At 34.5% G+C, this 18,941-nt stretch overlaps 1 protein-coding gene across 3 annotated transcripts in view; it reads left to right on the forward strand.

The window, feature by feature from the left end:
• NEBL (nebulette) overlaps window positions 1–18,941 on the forward strand; it is a 357,059-nt gene that overhangs the window by 216,715 nt on the left and 121,403 nt on the right. The gene's annotated exons all lie outside the window — the stretch shown is intronic.

Raw genomic sequence — 18,941 nt, forward strand, 5'->3', positions numbered from 1 at the left:
GAAGGAATAGGCTGGATTTTCCCGTCAAGGTTCGTTTCTGTCTTGAGTGCTCTTAAATGAATCACTTTGCTTTTTGGTGGGGGCAGGGAGGGATGTAAAGTGACACTCTGAATTATTGATGTGTATCACTGTACACATCCTGGTTAAATAGAATAAATTATATCCCTCTCATGCTTTTAATATTTCTGAAGCACTCGGTGCATTTGGAGCCTCAAAACAACCCTGTGAGGTGGGTGGGCCTTTCTTTGGGTCCCTGGGTCACAGAGGAGTCAGCAAGGCATGCAGATGTTGGGTTGTTGGTCCAGAGTCACAGCCTGGCTGATGCAGAGCGGAGATGCCATTCCTGGCTGTCGGCTCTCCAGGTTCACGCTCTTTTCTCTTGACCCTCCTGCTTCTTTGTGTTTGTGGGGTTTGCTCTGTCATACAGTGTCCAGACATTTGATTTGGAGCCAAGAATTAAAAAAAAAAAATTGGGGGAACCTACTTAGGACCAATACTTACTCTATTTTTCCTTCCAAAAAAGTACATTTTCACATACAATTGTGGTAAGGGTTATTGCCAACTTCACACACAGACACATATGTTCATATATATGTATTTATATGTATGTATATATGTGGTTGTGTGTGTATATAGGAATATAGGAGAGTATGTGTATGTATGTTTCGATGTGGATATATAGGTATAGCTGTGTGTGTGTGTGTGTGTGAGTGTGTGAGAGAATTTGTTCCTATTTTTCTAGTGTGAAATAAGAAAACCTGAAAAATTTGCCATGGACCAGCACTACTCTGGATTCTCTTAACAGTTTAGGTAAAATCTCAACGTTTGTTTCCTAATTAGAAAAAGGCATAAATTCACTCTCTCGGTGATTATCTCAGACTGTTCGTGACACAGATTGAAAATAGTCTTTCTAATGTTTCGATTACCCATTTTTACTGGGTTGTCATTACTTCTGAACAGTTTCAGTGGACAGGGCTAACAAACACGTATTTTTAAGAAAGGAAAATACAGTATTGACAAAATGACAACCTTAGTGGTGCCAAATACACTGAATGCAGCATGTCAGAATACTAGGAAGAATTGTTTTCTGTGTGGTTATGCTAGTTAATTTGATATATACTTAGGTCCACTTATTTCAGTTTGATTTTAAATTTTGGAGGTTGCTTTATTTTTGTCTTTTTTTGTTTATATTTTTCAGTTATATAACATGTTTACATGATTTTCCAAAATCAAAACTATGGAATGAAGTATGTGGGGAGAGATCTCACTTTTATCTCCATTTCTTCCTTTTTGGTCTGTCCCGTTCTTGATAAAAATTGTTTTGGTTTTTCTTCTGATTAATTTTGGTTCATCTTTCCCTTATTTCTTCTCAAATATGTAAGTAGCTGTGTTTATACAGCATATGTTCTTCCCTTTCTCACCCAAACTGTAACATTCAGTACACAGTCTTCTGTGCTTTTTTCTTTATTCGTGTGTCCTGGAGAGATGTCCATAGCAGTATATGGGGATCTGCCTTATGTATCTGACAGCTCCCTTGTGTGCTGTACTGTAGTTTAACCAGTCCCTTGTTGATGGACATTTGGGTTATTTCCAGTCCTTTGCTATTATTGGTCTTGTAGTGAATAGTCTTGTACATACATTATCTCATATTTTTTACTAGTACTTTTGGGGGTTGATTTTTATAAGAGGAATTGATGGGTCAAAGAGTAAATCATATGTATTTTTGTAGAAATTGCCAAATCCATCTCCATTGGGTTTGAAAGGTTTTGTGTTCCCAACAGTAATATACAAGAGAGCCAATTTTCCCAGTCTCACCAACAGAGTATGTTGTAAGCTTTTGGAGTTTTGGCTAATCTGAAAGGTGAAAAATGGGATCTCATGTTGTTTTAATTTGTATTTCTCATATCATTAGTGAAGTTAAGCATCTTTTCTTATGCTGAGGACCATTTGCATTTCTTTTTCTATGAACTATATGTACATCTTTTGCCTACATTGGGCTGTTGATCTTTCCCTTCTCAGTTTTTAGAAGTTCCATATAAACTAGGGCTATTATTCCTTAATGATATATTGCAGTTTTTTCCCCTACTATCTTTATTTTGCTTACAGTGTTTCATTTTTACATGTAAATTTTAATTATTACTTATTTTTTTGTAGTTATATTTATCTTTATGTGGTCATTCATTTCCCCACTGGATCTGGATTTTGAGATGGGAATGGTTTCCCACTTCCAGGTTCTAAAGTAAGCCCCAGCTATTTTCTTCCATGGTTTCATTTTGAACAATTAGATTTCATTTGGAATTTATCTTGGTGTGAGGTATGAGGAGTGGATCCAATTAAATATTTTCCCATGTTGTTCTAACATTATTTACTAAGGCATCTTCCTTTTTCCCGTTGGTTGGAATGCCCTTTATCATATGTACTTGGGTCTGGCTGATTTATCTCATTCTATGTATTAATGCTCCAGGAGCATAGAGTTTTAATAACAGGAGCTTTATAGTATGTGTGAAAAATAGTTTTTAAACAAAAGTAATGGTGACATGATTCCTGTGTTTATAAAAACGTGAAGTTTGAAATGGAAGCATTTTTAGAGATACCACACAAATGAGCTACTTTTATTATTCCATTTTGCAAAGACGGTTTCCAGAGGTTGTACAAACTTATCCTGAATCACCAAGATGATTACCAGATAGTCAACAGTGGGACTGGAACCCATGTTTTCAACTACTACATTGCATGATTTTCTCATAAAGATATGATTTTCTCAGTAAATATGGGTGACTAGTCTCCTAGCAGGGACCTAGAACCAGGTCGGATGCCTTCTCTTATCACAAAGTATTTTCTTAGTTTGGAATATTTAAAATAATACATGATTTAGTTTATTTTAATTATAATATATTCATTTTAGAATATTTGGAAAAGAACCCTGCTACTGATTCCCAGAAATATATTAATATTTTGGTCAATTTCTTTCTGGAATTTTTTAAATGCCAAAATCTTTTGTTTATTATGATCATGTTAAGTGGAAACAATTTTGAGAGGATGACAATAACATTAAGCATTTATTAAGCACTTACCTAAGTGCACTGATTAAAGTGTTCTAAGTCCATTCTCTTATTTAATTATCACAAAACCTATCTAGGGATGCAGTCTTTACTATTTCAATATTTCTTATGAGGAGTGCTTGGCTCTGAGAAGTTAAATAACTTGCCCAATCTAATGGAGCTGGTAAGTAATGGAGCTTGTATCCTAACTCATGTGTTTCCTCCAGCCCCTATGTTTTAACCACTATGCCCACGGTATCCCATGTATACCATTTTGGACCCTGTTATTTTAGTAATATTTTAATGGAAATGTTCATTCTTGTTTCCTCAATGGTCATATTAAATTTTGTTTATAATATCACCTTTCTTTTAACACAATTAAATTGCTTATATCAGATTGTAAGAAGAGGGAGTTAAAATTTTTTTTTCTCATTTTTTTTCCTTCGGATGTTATTCATAAGATCTTGGCAGGTACACGAAGATGTATCTTGAAAATTAAGTAGAATGATTTTGGTGAAGGCCAGTGTGAGACAGAAAAGCACATTGATTTTATAGACATGGTTGCTGCCCAACGTTTTACATGATGCTCAGAGGGAGCTTACTTTCCTCTGTTGACTGAACAGCCTCCCTGCAAGTTTGTTTATATTAAAATTTGCATAACTACCTTTATTTTTCTCCAGTCTTTTCCAGATCCAAATTGTCCCAAATTTCGAGTTAAAGATGAGGTACAGAGTGATGCGTGGCTGAATAGTGAATAATGTGCAGTCGGAAGTAAATAAAATAGACATTTCCTAAACCTGCCTCAAATCGCATCCTAGCTCAGCAGTGTACATTCAGTGGTGACATCAATAGACACATCAGTAAGAAAGAAGAAAAATGGCAAAGACATTTTGAAGAGAGAAATGAATTCAGTGTATCAGGCCAGTGTGAAAATACAGTATTAGTGACTATTACAGAAGACAGTGATTTGCTGGCAGCATTTTAAGTGCAATTTTGTATGTCTGTGTGCTAGGAGAGAACAAAATGGTAGATTCTGGATTCACAACCTGCTTTTTAACTTTGTAAAAAGTTAATACTCTCATAAACTCTATTCTAGGTACACATGGACTATTAGGCTAACCCAGGGTAGTTTCTGTCATCAAGAGGTTTATGATTTAATGCACTGAACTCTTCTTTTTTACTGTGTAGTCCCTATCAGTAAATAAAAGTCTGAGCTCATTTCCTAGTATATTTTATATTTACTTATAAATTACATACATGTGCTACTGTAGATCCATCAGTTAGTAAAGTTTTCTATCTTAAATTTTCAGAGTAAAAAAATTTGTGGATAGGCATTCCAATGATTTTCCCTGCATGTCAATGCAGTGCAGGATGTGTATATCCTGTTTCAAATATCACTGGTCTGTCACTCTAGTGGTAGAGTATAAAACAGTCTATTGCCTTGAAGAGCTTCAGCTGGGCACACATTTTATCCCTAAATAAAGTTAGAGGCTTTTAATCAGGGGAGTATTTGAAAATTAAATTGTTTTCTTCACAGTTGCCTAAGAAAGATTTCATAATAAGACCATAGATATTCCTACATTAAATATTTTTTGTATTTTAAATTTGATAATTTGCTACTATTTCCACCCTCCCTTCTTTTGTATTTGTGCCAAAAAAAGTTGGGAACTCCATAAAGAACAATTCTGGCCTGTAGTTCTCAAATTCTGACATTTAGCAATCTGTACTCATCAAACATCTAGTCAAACTAGATGACTGGTTAATCATCTTATGATTCATTGTGTTTCGCTTCTTTCCTAGGAAATAAAAAGCTAGTTATTTCTGAAATTAGGGATGACTTAGTTAATAAGGATTATAATTTAAAGATAATCTTTTATGTCTTATTATGCTGTATAACTAAGTGATAAGGTTATGATAACATTTGGAAATGAGTTTTAACAATTATGTTTTTAATAGAATGTTCATTTACTCTCTAGTTCTAAATATGTCCTGTTAGCTTGCAGGTCTAATTTAAAACATCAACCTTAAAATTTTCAAAGCCTAGTGTCTTATATAGCTAAATGTCTAAAAGGTATTTGTTGGTGAAATATTATTGTAATGATAGGTTTGTTTATTTTCATTCATATTTCATTCATAGATCCCAGCTCTGTATTATAAAGAACTTTTACTAGTATATAAAAAATAAATCTTGAGAGCTAGTATAGTCAATGTGTATCTAATTGGTTATTAAAGTTGTCCTGATAATTTAAGATCATTTCCATTATTTTTACTCTCATACATTTCTTTTAAGTTTTGAACATCTGTTTAGATGTGTTGTTGCCTCTAGTTCAGACTCTGATTAGCTTGTCAATAAATTAACTACTCATAATAGGGCATTATGTTAATAAGTCTGGAAAATACAAATAAAATAGATTTTTAAAAGAATTATGTAGATTACCGAAATTGATGTTAGGGGAATTAGAAAAGCTGAGCAAAGCAATAACTAAAGAAAACATTGAAAGATATTGTGAAATAATTATGAAAGGCTCCTGTCCCTGATCTTGTCTTAGGGATGTTTAATTCTAAGAAATGGCTAAAGAAAAAAAGGATTTATAGGAAGGATCTCGTGTAATCTCATAGAAAGCAGTTCTAACAAGTAAGGCTGAACTTCATGGGAACTGTGAAGTTCTTAGAAAACAAACCTCTTTCATCATGTGTTTTAGTGTCCATACGGTTCTTTGTCTCTGTTTTTCTCTGAATACAGGATTTCTTAGCCTGCTTATCGGCATATGGTTGAAAAATAGCCACTCACCTGGCCTTATAGCTCTAGTACTCACCACCGTCTGATTATCTACAGCTAAATGTCTCTTGGTCCAAACACATAAACACTTTCTTATTGCTCACTGAATGGCCAATGTACTTCTCCTCGAGTGAGGTGTTTGCTCTGGGTCTAATGAGCTATCGCTGAATAGTCAGGTCATGTGAGTCATAGTCTCATAAGAGCCTGGGACCTGAGAATGGTTCACACAGGCAAATTTATTGATGTGTCTGCTACAGCTTATTGATGAATCTGTCCTATTGTTTAGGGAACAACCATTTAAAAAGTACATAAATTGACAGAGAGCACACAAAAAGGTGACAGCCTCAAAAGAAAACTCCAGTTCATCAACATAAATGGCTCTAGTCATGAACATATTTGTGCATTTTCATCTACATACTATTATATAAACAAATGCTATAAAATTGTATTTATTCAAAGAATAATCTATAAAAAGTAGTATTTAATCTGAGAATGCAAGGATGGTTCAATATTAGGGCACCTATTAATATAATATAATAAAATCAATATGCTGTCCATACCGATCAAAATATCAAATAAGAAAAATGATCTGCTGCTGGACAAGTATTTGATACAGTTCAACAATTCCTGATACAATATTTCAAACACTTGGCTTTCATGCTTTTTGCTACTTCCAGTAGACTATGAACATTTATCATTTTTATAACCAGACAAAAATATGTAAAAGGTTTTAAAAGCCCCTTAGGGCAGATAATTTTTTTTTTTTTTTTGTATTCCAAGTTCCTTACTCATGTAATGGTGTCTCAATAAATATTTTAAATGAAGCATTCCATTAAAACAAAGTAGGTTTTGAGAATTGTTAAGAAAACAGAATAGAGAGAATTTTTCTTTTTCTCTTGGAACACCTTGTTTCTGGAGTGTACCTTTTCCTATGTACAGCATGAACAATCATCAGTGTCCTTTGAGGGTGAATTGCTTTTCTTTTAGAAGATACCTTTGAAAATTGTTCTCTTTTTCTCTGCGATTTGCTTCTCTGAACTCCTGAATCAGTGCCCTAATCTGACAGCTATGCATATCTAACTGATAGCTGTTACTCCACCTGAACAATTCCATCTTAGATTCAGCATGCTTGTGCCTGAGCCTATTTCCCTTACTATCCCGACAACTCAAAATACCTTAGAATGACCTCTCTCCTCTCATTTTTGCTTCTTGTCTGTTGCCCAGCCTACATTTTTAGTGTCTCCCAACTCTTTACCTTGATCAGCTTTCATAATCCTGGGTGTAGGTTTTTATTTCTTACCTGGACTATTTTGCAGAAGTCTTCTGATATCCTTCTTCCTTCCATTTCAGCATATTTCACCTGCACTGCAACTAATCTTTCTATATTTGATTTATATGTCACTCCCCTGCTTAAAACTTTGTGAGGCAGCATTTCTTTTTTTTTTTTTTTTTTTAATATTTATTTATTTATTTATTTATTTATTTATTTATGGCTGTGTTGGGTCTTCGTTTCTGTACGAGGGCTTTCTCTAGTTGTGGCAAGCGGGGGCCACTCTTCATCGCGGTGCGCGGGCCTCTCACTATCGTGGCCTCTCTTGTTGCGGAGCACAGGCTCCAGATGCACAGGCTCAGTAATTGTGGCTCACGGGCCTAGTTGCTCCGTGGCATGTGGGATCCTCCCAGACCAGGGCTCGAACCCGTGTCCCCTGCATTGGCAGGCGGATTCTCAACCACTACGCCACCAGGGAAGCCCCGAGGCAGCATTTCTGATTGAATTATATTTAAAATTGTTGGCTTGGCATTTGAAGCTGTCTTCATTTTGTCTTTCATGTATTCCTTACTCCTAGACCTTCCCCGTGCATGCTGAACTCATTTCTCATGGGGGCCATAGTGTGGTCATTCTGTTATCTTTTCTCATGCTTTGTCTTCCAGCCTTCCTTTTCTCACTTATGAAAAACTGACTTATCTTCATAATGTGCAGATCCAAGGCAATGTTCATGAAACTTTAGAGTCTCCCTGATATTTGTGATTTCCTTCGTTTTCTGAGCTGTCATAGCACTCTGTAGTTCCCTGATGACTTCAGTGTATTTTCTGATTGTTTCATCTCTACTCATGGATTAAAAGCTTCTTGAGTATAAAAGGCTAGATTTTATTGTTTTATATTTCTTATAATGCCTAACATAGTGATTTATACATAATAGTTCAAATATTGATATTTTGAATCAAATACTGAATTATTTGAAAGTAATGTATATATGAACAATATACATTTGTATTTCAAACATATCAGTGCCATTGTCTCCAAAGTATTCCTTCGGGAGATGGTAATACAACCGAAAATATAAAACAGAACTAATGTAAATAAAGTTGGTCATCTATTTTGTGTTGGTCATCTAGTGTCATTTTTAAAAAGTTATTTTTATTTTTTCACATTTACATTCATATTTGCAGGACCACTAAAAAATTATTAGTGTGAAGAATAATAAAAGTTATTATTATAACCTTGAGAGAGTATGTTAATTAAATTGAGGGTTAAGGAAAGATAGTGCTTAAGATAACTTCTTTCCCCATTTGTGATGACATGAAAACTTTATTTTCTTATGTTGAGTCAAACTGCCAAGAAATTCTTGCAACAGACTGAGTGCTATGATAAATATCTGCTTTTTAGAGCTTTGGACAGTGTCATGGCTTGAAAAGCAAGCTTGAACTCCTCACGAGATCATTGGAGAGATAAATGCTTAAAAGCTTTTCAAAGCCATACTCTTGGCTCTATCAGAATTTAATTCCCACTGATTATGTTTATATCGATTTTGGAACACATGGCCATGTATATACTCAGCATAGCTACATCACCGATGATTTCCCATGCCTTGGGACTATATCACTGTTTTATATGCATATGGAATCCACTTATATATTCTTATATGTAAGTACCTTGAATTAAATACTCTGTTTTTAGACTAGACTATGAAAATGTTCTTGTTTAAAGGCTAAGTCTTTTTAATAGTTAAAAACATTTTGATGTGTATGGAAATGGGCTTTATAAACATCCTGTACTTTATCAGCCACTCAATCATACCTGGTTAGGTTCTGACCTGTAGTCAAAATACAAAGGGTGTTTTTAAAAGTAGATTCCCGCTGTATGACATCACAGTGTTGAATGCACACCGTGGTTATAAATGGTGAGGCAATACATAAAATATATAGAAGATCTTGGTTCTAGTCCTGTTGCTGTTACTTTTAAGCAAGTGCTGTACCCTTTTGATCTTCAGTTTGGGGGTCCAGATAGTATTTACTTTCTAGAGAGTTGATGAGGCTGCCAGGAGATAAGATATGTAAAGGACTTACCCCAGTGTCTACTATTCAACATAGTTGACTTCTATTACTCTTTGACCAAAAAAAAAAAAAAAAAAAGTGATTTGATCAAAGAATTTGTTGATGATAATGTTTTCATCTTTGAATGCTTTGTACCATGGTGATTAGTAGATAAGATAAATTTGGTAATCAGGTAATCATACAATCTAAGAACTGGGAAGGCTGGCCTAATTTTTTGCATTTGAGAAAATAAAGGACCAAAGACCTCAAGTGACCCACCAGCTACCGCACAGCAGGTCAGTAGCAGAGTGGGGTTTTGAACCCAGATCTTGGGACTCCTCCTCCTGAGGCACTTTCTCCTCTCTGCACACCAGAGTGGTGCTTCCAGAGCTCACCCTTTCCAAGTGATGGTTCTGTGACTACAGTTCATTCATTGAGGAGCTAGTGGGCTTCGTATCTCTTCTGTCCATAGTCATTCTTGCCTGGTCAGTCGTAGTGTTTTTGCCAGGCTAAAAAGTAAAGTTCTGCTATCAATTCGGTGTGGAATATGATCTCATGCATGGGTTCTGTTTTTTTAGTATAACATAAAGAACTTGAGCAGAAGCTCCATTATAACGTATTTCATGAGTCAGTTATGATCTTCGTCAAATCATGGCCCAGATAAAATCACTAGTCCTGTTTCTGAGATACAAACATTATAAAAGCCTGTAATATACTTTAAAAGATACATTTTTGATGATATTTTGAAAACTATTTAGTCCTTATAGCATAAACATTCGAACCTTTGAATATTTAAACAAAGATAGTGCTGTGTTTGGAAAAGTAAAAAAAAAAGAATAAAATGCTGAACTTAAGATTTAATAAAAAGACAAATAAAGAACTAGTTAAAGCATAATCTTCTTTACAAGAAAGTCTTCTGCAACTCTATCCCAGATGATTAGATTTTATAATAAAGATAATTTACCCCTTATAGAAATTTTTGTATTTTGAGTTGGCTGCAGGTGGTCTCTAAAAAGAATCTTGTAAGGTTTATTTAGAAAATCTAAAGCTATTATGATAATTTTTTTAAAACCCATACAGATGAATACTTTAAAATAGGATTATACAATTTAGCTATTTAATCTGATTAAATGAACATCTGAGATTTCCTTACTCATGGCTGTTTGTACGAGAGAGTAATGTAAATACCATAAAGAATTGTCAAAGGAAATAACATATCTAATGATTTTAAATCCTCAAATAAGAAACCAAGTACAGCCTTGATCAAATGCACACGTAGTGATATTTCTGTAAGAAAAAAATATTTCATAGGACTATGATGATAGTGGTGTAGTATCAAAGCTTAATTAAAAATCTTGAAAAAAAGATGTCCTTGTTACTTCATTAATGTGTCAACAAAATTACCTCCTTTTCAGCAAACTTTATACCTAAGTAAAATTTTGACATAAAAAAGACCCTCAGAGTGGGAATGCTCTTTATAAAGTTCACTTTTTTGGACAGTTTATAATAGAAAACCTTAAAAGTAGCTACTTCATGCTTTAAAAATGGTAGACTTACAAGAAATGGCTAGAGAACATTCATTTAAAAAATTATCCATTTTGTTAAATGAAATTCTCATTTTCAGCTCAGGAGCACATATAAGGTCAGTATTTCTTTTACACAATTATAATTGCTCTTAAATTTGGGGGTGAATTTTTCCTAATATTCTAGTCTAAATCTAGAGAATTCTTCAGTTTTTTTGGTAAGTTATCTTCATCAGTTTTGTGTCAATCAGAGAAACCTTACCATAAAAGTCATTGCTGTCACACTATTTTCAATGAATACTTAACTATATTCTGAACTGTTATGTATTGAATCCCATTAAAAGAAAACACACCAGATCTTTTTGGGTGTCAAGGCAGCTATGTAGAAAGAGCAGACTCTATTTGGATACAATGAAATCTGCCTCTTAAATTATTTTCCTTTCCACTTCCTTCGTGTGTGTGTGCAATGTCTTATATGCATCTGAATTATCATTAAGAGGACCACAAACGCAGACTTTATGACCTCAGTATATGATGATCGGAAGAGAAAAAGCACTGCTTAAATAAATTTGAAATCTTATTATTTAGAATGATTTCAACATGCAGGTAAGGAACAGAATAGCACTATGGCATAATGGTATATCTTGAAATGCGTATTTTAAATTTTGGAAGATTAGTTTCTCAGGTGGCCTGGTGACACTTGGTCCATTTACTGGGAGATACAGGCTTTTGTTGTTACTCACAGCGCTTCGTGCGAGGTGCCGGCTCCTAAGAGCTCATCCCGGCCAATTGTGCTGCGCCCTCCCTCTCTCCCTCCCACCCTTCCTTCCTTTCTTCCTTTCTTTCCCTGGGAAAGATGGTTGTTAAATATTTGCTGGCTCACTACTGCTTATAAATGTACCATTAATGAATGAAAAGAAGGAAAGCGTCTCAGATTAGGTTGTGTCAGGTCAAGGATGCTCATCATGCTTTCACTGTTACCTGCTTTTACCTTTGATTCTAACTCTGGGGGAGTCTTGCTTTTGCCCATCCCAGGAACCAAATTGTCTCTATACCACAAGTACTCTTCCTTTCAAGAACCATCAGTAACGACAATTCCTTTGAAGTTGGAAATCGAAAAAGATAATAGAAAATAATAATATTGCTACCAGAAGTCAGTCAGTGAGTCAGCATTCTATTATTGCTCTATGGTCTAGTGGGTTTTACATGCACTGAAGTAATACAGACCTGGGTTTGAATCTCTTACTGTGAGAACTTGGGCGGGTTCACTCTGCGTCTCAGTGTCTCATCTGTAAAATGGATGTTGGGAGGATTAAGTAGGATTTTATATGTAAAGCCCAAGGCAAGTGCTTGGCATATGGCAAATACCCTTTCATGCCCTCTCAGAGTACCTGGTAGGGGCCAGAAGAGGGGGCTTCTGAGAGTTCTTGACTGCCTCCTTCCATTTTTATATGGAGTTACCTTTCTCCAAAATTTTCAGCAGAGTTTGTATGAGGGATAACACAAATGAAATTGAAGGCTTTGGATATCATTTTATGTAGCAGTATTTTTGATTCAAACACTTCATGGCAATTGGATATTATTAAAGATCCCAGCAGTTTAAAAATAGCCATTTTGCTGGCTCCATCAAGGAAAGAAGCTGGGTCCTCTGTGGAACAGAAATAGGAGATGCTGTATTTCCCTTAATTCCTCAAGATCTTTTCTGTTGAGTATTTGAAGATTTCAAGTTTTTAATAGAAAAGTCTCATTTCAGTAAAACACTTAGGTTCTTTAAGTGGTCCATCAGTTTCTTTATTAAAATCTCATACTTCATTGTGACACTGCTTTACAACATGGTTTAAAAAGGACTTACCTGGCCATATTGATGAAGAAATTGCTGGTGTGTTTTAAATTGCACAATGTGAGTTAAAAATGTGAGTTTTAAAAAAAAGGGAGCATCGATGGAGGATATTTCACTATTTGGGCTTTTGTTGTCTAGAGAGAAAAAGAGTGAATATTTATTATTCACTCATATAATTATCTATTTGTTAGATAGATAATTAATGAGTGAATATTTATCCTGAAAACTGCTGGGACTTTAAATATGTCATTCTCATTAATGAAACAAGATAGCATTTTGAAAATACACCTTTGGTGAAGTTAATTAAAACATAATTTAAAGAGTTAATTCATTATTTATAATAACAATTTAAACCCTTTAATAAGATACATTCCCATACAAAGGACTCTGATTTAGATAGTTTTGGAAACTAAAATAGATTACAGTTTTTATTGCTTGATTATTAGGATTCTGAAATTCTCATCTTAAGAAATTTAATTTTAAATGTATTTTTTCATATTTAAATTACATGTGATCAAAAATGAAACAATAGCGAATGATTTCCAGTCTCACAGCATTACCATAGAGCTGCACTGGCCACTATGGAGCTGCTCTCCAATATGGCTCTTCTGAACTGAGATGTGCTGTAAGTGTAAGATTAAAACACACGGGATTTCGAAGGCCTAGTATAAAAAAAGATAAAATATCACATATGTTGAAAGATAATATTCTGGATATATTGAGTTATATAAAGCATATCATTAAAATCAATTTAATCTGTTTCTTTTTTTAACGTGGCAACTAAAATATTTAAAATTACATATGTGGCTCACATTACAATTCTACTGGACAGAGCTGCTCCAGAGAATGATTTTGGAAGTAGTTAAAACAACATAGATAGACTTTGCCTGGGAGATGTCACTTTATGAGCAAATCAAAAATAGGCCAAGCATATTGGGGTTATGAAGAAAAATTTTGCACACACAACTTAAGAAAAACAAGATGGATGGGGAAAACCACCTGTAGATATAACTAGTGTACAAAAGAACAGAAAATTGATATCTACAAAATTATTTGAACATTGATAAAAACTTTTAAAAACATGCTGCTACATTTTTGAAAATGCAGCTTTTGTTTTTTATTTATTTTTAATTTTTAAAATTGAAGTATAGCTGATTTACAATGTTGTTAGAAAATGCAGGTTTTATAAGTCCAATAAATTTATCATACTATAAAAAAATATGTATTTTTAACTGACTATACTAGTGAATGTTGACTATCACATGTATATTTAGTATCTGAAATATACCAGAGATGCAAAGCCTAGTACAACACATGATATAAAGTAGATGCTCAATAAATATTTAATGAATGAATATGTGATTGAAATAGGAGAGGGTAGAGATTTTTGTTGGTGTTATTCACTGATTATCTGAAGAGATTAAAATTAAAATAGTGCCTAGCCCATAGAATGCACCCAAGAAATATTTGTGAAATGAATGAATGAAGTTAGACACACACACACATTAAATCATAAAGAAGATAAAGTCCTCAGAGAGAAATTACCACCAATATACATTAAACTAGTTCTCACTATTCAAAGAGTACCAATTATTTTAAAACATCACTAAATTTATAGCTGTTTTAACGATACATTTACTTTAATAATGGTCTTATTTTGATAGTATCTTATATTTTGAGTTACACATGAAGAAACTCCATGGAAACAATTGGAACAAAACTCAGGAATTAGTGCTTCAAAAGTTCCAAACTTGCAAAGGTCAGTTGTGTTGTTTTCCTTGGCTTAACTGATATTGAAATCACGACTTCAAGATAGAAATACTTAGCGAATTTAGGTATAGTAATTGGATGCTTAAGGTTCAAGTAGAAATATTGATAATGCTTATTTAGTAAAAAGTAGAAGAAAATAGGTGCGTTTTAATAATTAAACTGTAATTGTAGCATCGTAGAAGTGTGAAATTTATATCATAAACACATTTAACATAATTTCCATTTATTTGCGGGGATATATAATACAAATATATTTCCCTTGAATATTTTTCTTCATTAGACTGATAAAATTGGGAATAATTTCTTCACTATGAGTTTTCATAAAGTCCAGGTAAGAGGGGTATTTCAATTGGCTAATGATAAAATGAAGGAGTAAAAATTAAATTCAAGGCAAATGAAGGGAATAGAGTAGGTGTAAAGCAGATGTTTTTGCAGTTAATTGACCAGGAACCGTGTTATTCGTAAAGGTTCATGGCTCAAACCCGCTTAGGCTTATTGTGTTAGGAAAAGTGATTTCCTTACATTTACTTCAGGGAGCTCTCCCTGCTGCCCTCATCTCTCCCCACTGTATGCTCCAGTGACACTGAACTCTTGGTTCCTCCAAATTTTGTCTCTGGGTCTTTGCAAATGTTTTTTGGATGTCGTCCCTACACCCCATTTCTTTGCCTAATTCCGGCTTAAATATTCTCTCTAGAGGGAGATCTGCCCATTCCTTGGTTCCTGCTAAATCTTCTTGTTATGAGCTCATGTAACTCCCTACTTGCATTTTAGAGACACTGTTAAACTTTCTCCAAAAAGGGCTGAATTGTTGAGTTTCACATATGTTTACATAAGTTATTGTTCTAATGGCTGTTTTCAATATGCTCTTCAACTCCAAAGCCTTTCCCTTTTTCCTTGACTATAAGAACGTCCTCATTATTTCCACATTTTAATATATGATTCTTCCCGTCTGGAAACATGACAGAAACAGCTTTTCTCCATAAATGACTAGGAAATTATTTACTGCGTTTTCATAAAATTCATAAATCATGTAAGCAGGACATGTTATGAATTAATTGGTAGAACATCTATCTCTGAAGGGTTAAAGAATTGCCAACACTGATCAAGCCTGCTCTCTCTGGCTCTTGATATGGTGTTGACAGCCAAGCAAAGAGCTTCTTCAATAAATCCACTCTCATATTCAAGTTTTTCCAGATGTGAGAAGTAATTAAGTCTTTGCATTTATTGAAGCCTTGTACGCTTTTCAAGAGGGAACTGGCAGCTGTGATGAATTAACTCTGCCTGAGTGCATGTGTGTGTTGTGTGTGTGTTTTGCGTGTGAATGTACATATATACAAGCACACATGTGGCATTTGCCAGTAGTCAAATGAGATCAGACCTTTTAAAAACAAAACAAAACAAAACAAAACAAAAAACTCATTTTCATAAACACCAAAAATTTTTACAGCTATATCTCACAATTTAGAGACTAGGGCTTTATCCAGTAATACCTTCTCAATTTCTGCTTTTGCTGAATGTTAAAGAGAAGAAATGAAATCATTTGCATCTGTTAAAGGATTTTCTTAAGAAAAGGTGAAATCATGATACTCGTAAAGCATAAAAGGAACACATTTCAAAGATTTTAACTCATTAATTAAAGAGGCCACCAGTAAGATGTTACAGTTGGTTCAGAGTTGAAGAACCAAAACGGAAATGAGTAATAAGGAATGCGGAATTGAATTTACAGATAGATACAAAAGGGTCTACAAGCCAATAATCAACTGCTTTTCCCCAGGACACAATTAATTTGCATTTGTATGGCTAAAGCATCATTAACATTGTTATCAGTGTTCAACAATTTAGGGTGTGGTAAAGTAGTTCAAAGACAGTGAAAGGCCAAATTAGCCAGAAGGTAACACTAGATAAGACATGGTGTAATTTTTTGTGTGTGTCAGTTTCAAAGTCTTTCACAATTTTTCCTGCCACATCTCACACAGAACTTCAGGAAAGGGATACTTTTTGGGATAGCCAAGCTGTTTTTTCGTGCTTGAGCCTTTGCTTCTGATTACAAGCCACACAGAGGCCATTCAAACCTTGGGCTTCTCTCAGTGGGAAGGATTGCGGAAGTGTTTATGGTTTTAGCTTTGTTGTTATTAAATTGGAACAAGTATCTCAAGTAAGCAGCAAATTAAACCAAAGTCTTTCAGTTCACTTGGTGGTTATGTTAATGTACACTCTGAATAAGAGAACTTTGTTTTCCCCTGTCAATATGCTTAGAAGAATAGGTATTTTACATTTTGGCATCCCAGCCACCTCCAACCTGAAAATTGTTGAGCCAAAAATTATTTTTGGTTTCTTGTTCTTCTCCAACACCAGTCTAGATGTGTGGCTTTCATTTGTGAGTAGGATCTGTATTTGTGAAAATAGGAGTATGAATATAGAAAAACACTAATAAATCTTATTTTAATGGCGAAATTGGTAATGGTGACAGTTATTCAGGATGTTTTGTATTCTTTTGATTTCTAATTAACGAACAGTAATGAAGTAGCCATTAAGAAGGAGAAGATAGGCTTAATGAATGTTAATTGTAAAAATAGATTGGGCTAATAATAAGCAGAACTCTTCTCTTTTATAAAGAAGACAAAATGCCCTAGAGAGCTTACATTTCTTGTTTTAAAAAACAATTTCTCTCCCTCATCTATTAGTAAAGTTCTCTTTTGGATAGATGCCAAACGATGAAGAAATACATGAGGCAAAAGTAAAATAACCAGGGATTTAACTGAGAAGCAAGAACCTTTTGGGGATAGTCATAAAAAAAAACCCAGGCAACTAAAAATGAGTACATGAAAAGACTGCCAAGGCAGGCAAACAAGTCAGATGAACTAATTTCTCTCTCATCTACCATTTAGGGGGAATATTTTTTAATAGGAAATGTTGAATTAATTTTCAAAGTGGAAGTATTCAGTTTATCTCTGTAAATGTTCCTTCACGCAGAGCTGAATCTCAATCTATTTCAGTTGTTGAATATGGATTTTCATTTGCAAGTCACTTCATCACCATGTTGGGGAAGAACACATTTTCTATCACTGTAGAGAAAAGGAAGGAGAAAGAAGTGAAATAAGTATGAAACATTTCTCAAAATCCAAGAGATTCTTGTATGTGACCTTAAGAACATGAAGACAGTCAGACTTTGGCCAGGGGCTGTGTCCCCGGAGACCTGAATTACCCCTAGGACCTGGCAATTGTTACAGAAATACATTTGGTTACACATAAACATGAAACTATAAAAAGATGGAAGACTTCTGTATTACAAATACACAAGTTAGCTCTTATCTTTGGGCTTTTATGCTGCATGAGGCCCTCCTGGCCTTTATTTTTTTATTTATATTTTTTAAAAGATTTAAAAAAAATTTGATGTGGACCATTTTTAAAGCCTCTATTGAATTTGTTACAATATTGCTTCATTTTATGTTTTGGTTTTTTGGCCCTGAGGCATGTGGGATCTTAGCTCCCCGACCAGGGTTCAAACCCACACCCCCTGCATTGGAAGGCCAAGTCTTAACTACTGGGCAGGCAGGGAAGTCCCCCTCCTGGCCTTTAAAAACATATTGATGGTATAGAATATACCCTTTCAAATGAGAAGATCCTTTCATACCAAGCACTTTCCCTGGAACTGTGTACCTTTATTCGATAGTTGAAAACTCTTTTGTTTGTAAGGGGCTTTCCTATTTTTTAGGTGCTTTCCTTGTATTAACTTCTGGCAATTCAGTTTTTCTGCTCAACGATGGAGAATTAGAGGCAGAGAGGGATTAAATAATTTGCCCTAGAGGATGTGGGCGAGCCAGACCTGGAAGTAGGGGGTCTAGCTGTAGGTAATGTGATTCCCACCTTGGTCTCATTCTCAACCAGGGCATGGGTAGAGTACGAAAGTAAAAAATAGACAACATAAATGAAATGCTCAGTAAGTGAAAGGGATTAGCAACTACACAGATATTCCCTTTTGGGGCACCCCAAGATGCAAATATGTATTAAAGTACAACGTTTAACATGGTTTAAAAAAAAAAGAGGATAATGGGGGAATTTTGAAACATGATAGCTATCCACGAAGAACACTTTCTTCATATTCCCCAAGTTACGTTTTGGAGCTATTGACAAGAGAGCATTGCTGTGATTAAGTTAAGGGCTTAAAATATTTTAGAGAAAACTTTATGTGAATTTTATATTATACCTACAGGTGAAATGAAGAAAGATGTATTCAATCAAAAGTAATAATGTATCTAGCTTGCCAAACACTCCATTAAGGAGTTCCTCCAGCAAATCTCGAATGATGGTTTTTTAGAACAATTCCTATCTCATTTTAGCACAAAGTATATTTTACTCACCATTGCATCTCTAACATCCAGCACAGTGCCTGGCATAACCACCCACGTTTCTTTGAATGAATGAACGTAGGGCTCTAGTTAAATTCTCGTCCTAGTGCTCCACTGAGTAACTTTGTGAATAAGACAAATAATTAATTTCTCTTGACCTCAATTTTGTCCTCTGTGAAAGAGGGGACTTTAGTAGGATTGATTTCTTAAGGACCCCTGTAGCTTTAAAATTCTGATTCTAAAATCTCAAATGGAAAATTCGTGTTCACATTGTATATGGTGTTTGTTTTTGCTTTCAAAACTTTTGTGCATAGTCTCAACAGA

Source organism: Balaenoptera acutorostrata, chromosome 3, assembly GCF_949987535.1.
Source record: "Balaenoptera acutorostrata chromosome 3, mBalAcu1.1, whole genome shotgun sequence".
NCBI classification, from domain to species: Eukaryota; Metazoa; Chordata; class Mammalia; order Artiodactyla; family Balaenopteridae; genus Balaenoptera; species Balaenoptera acutorostrata.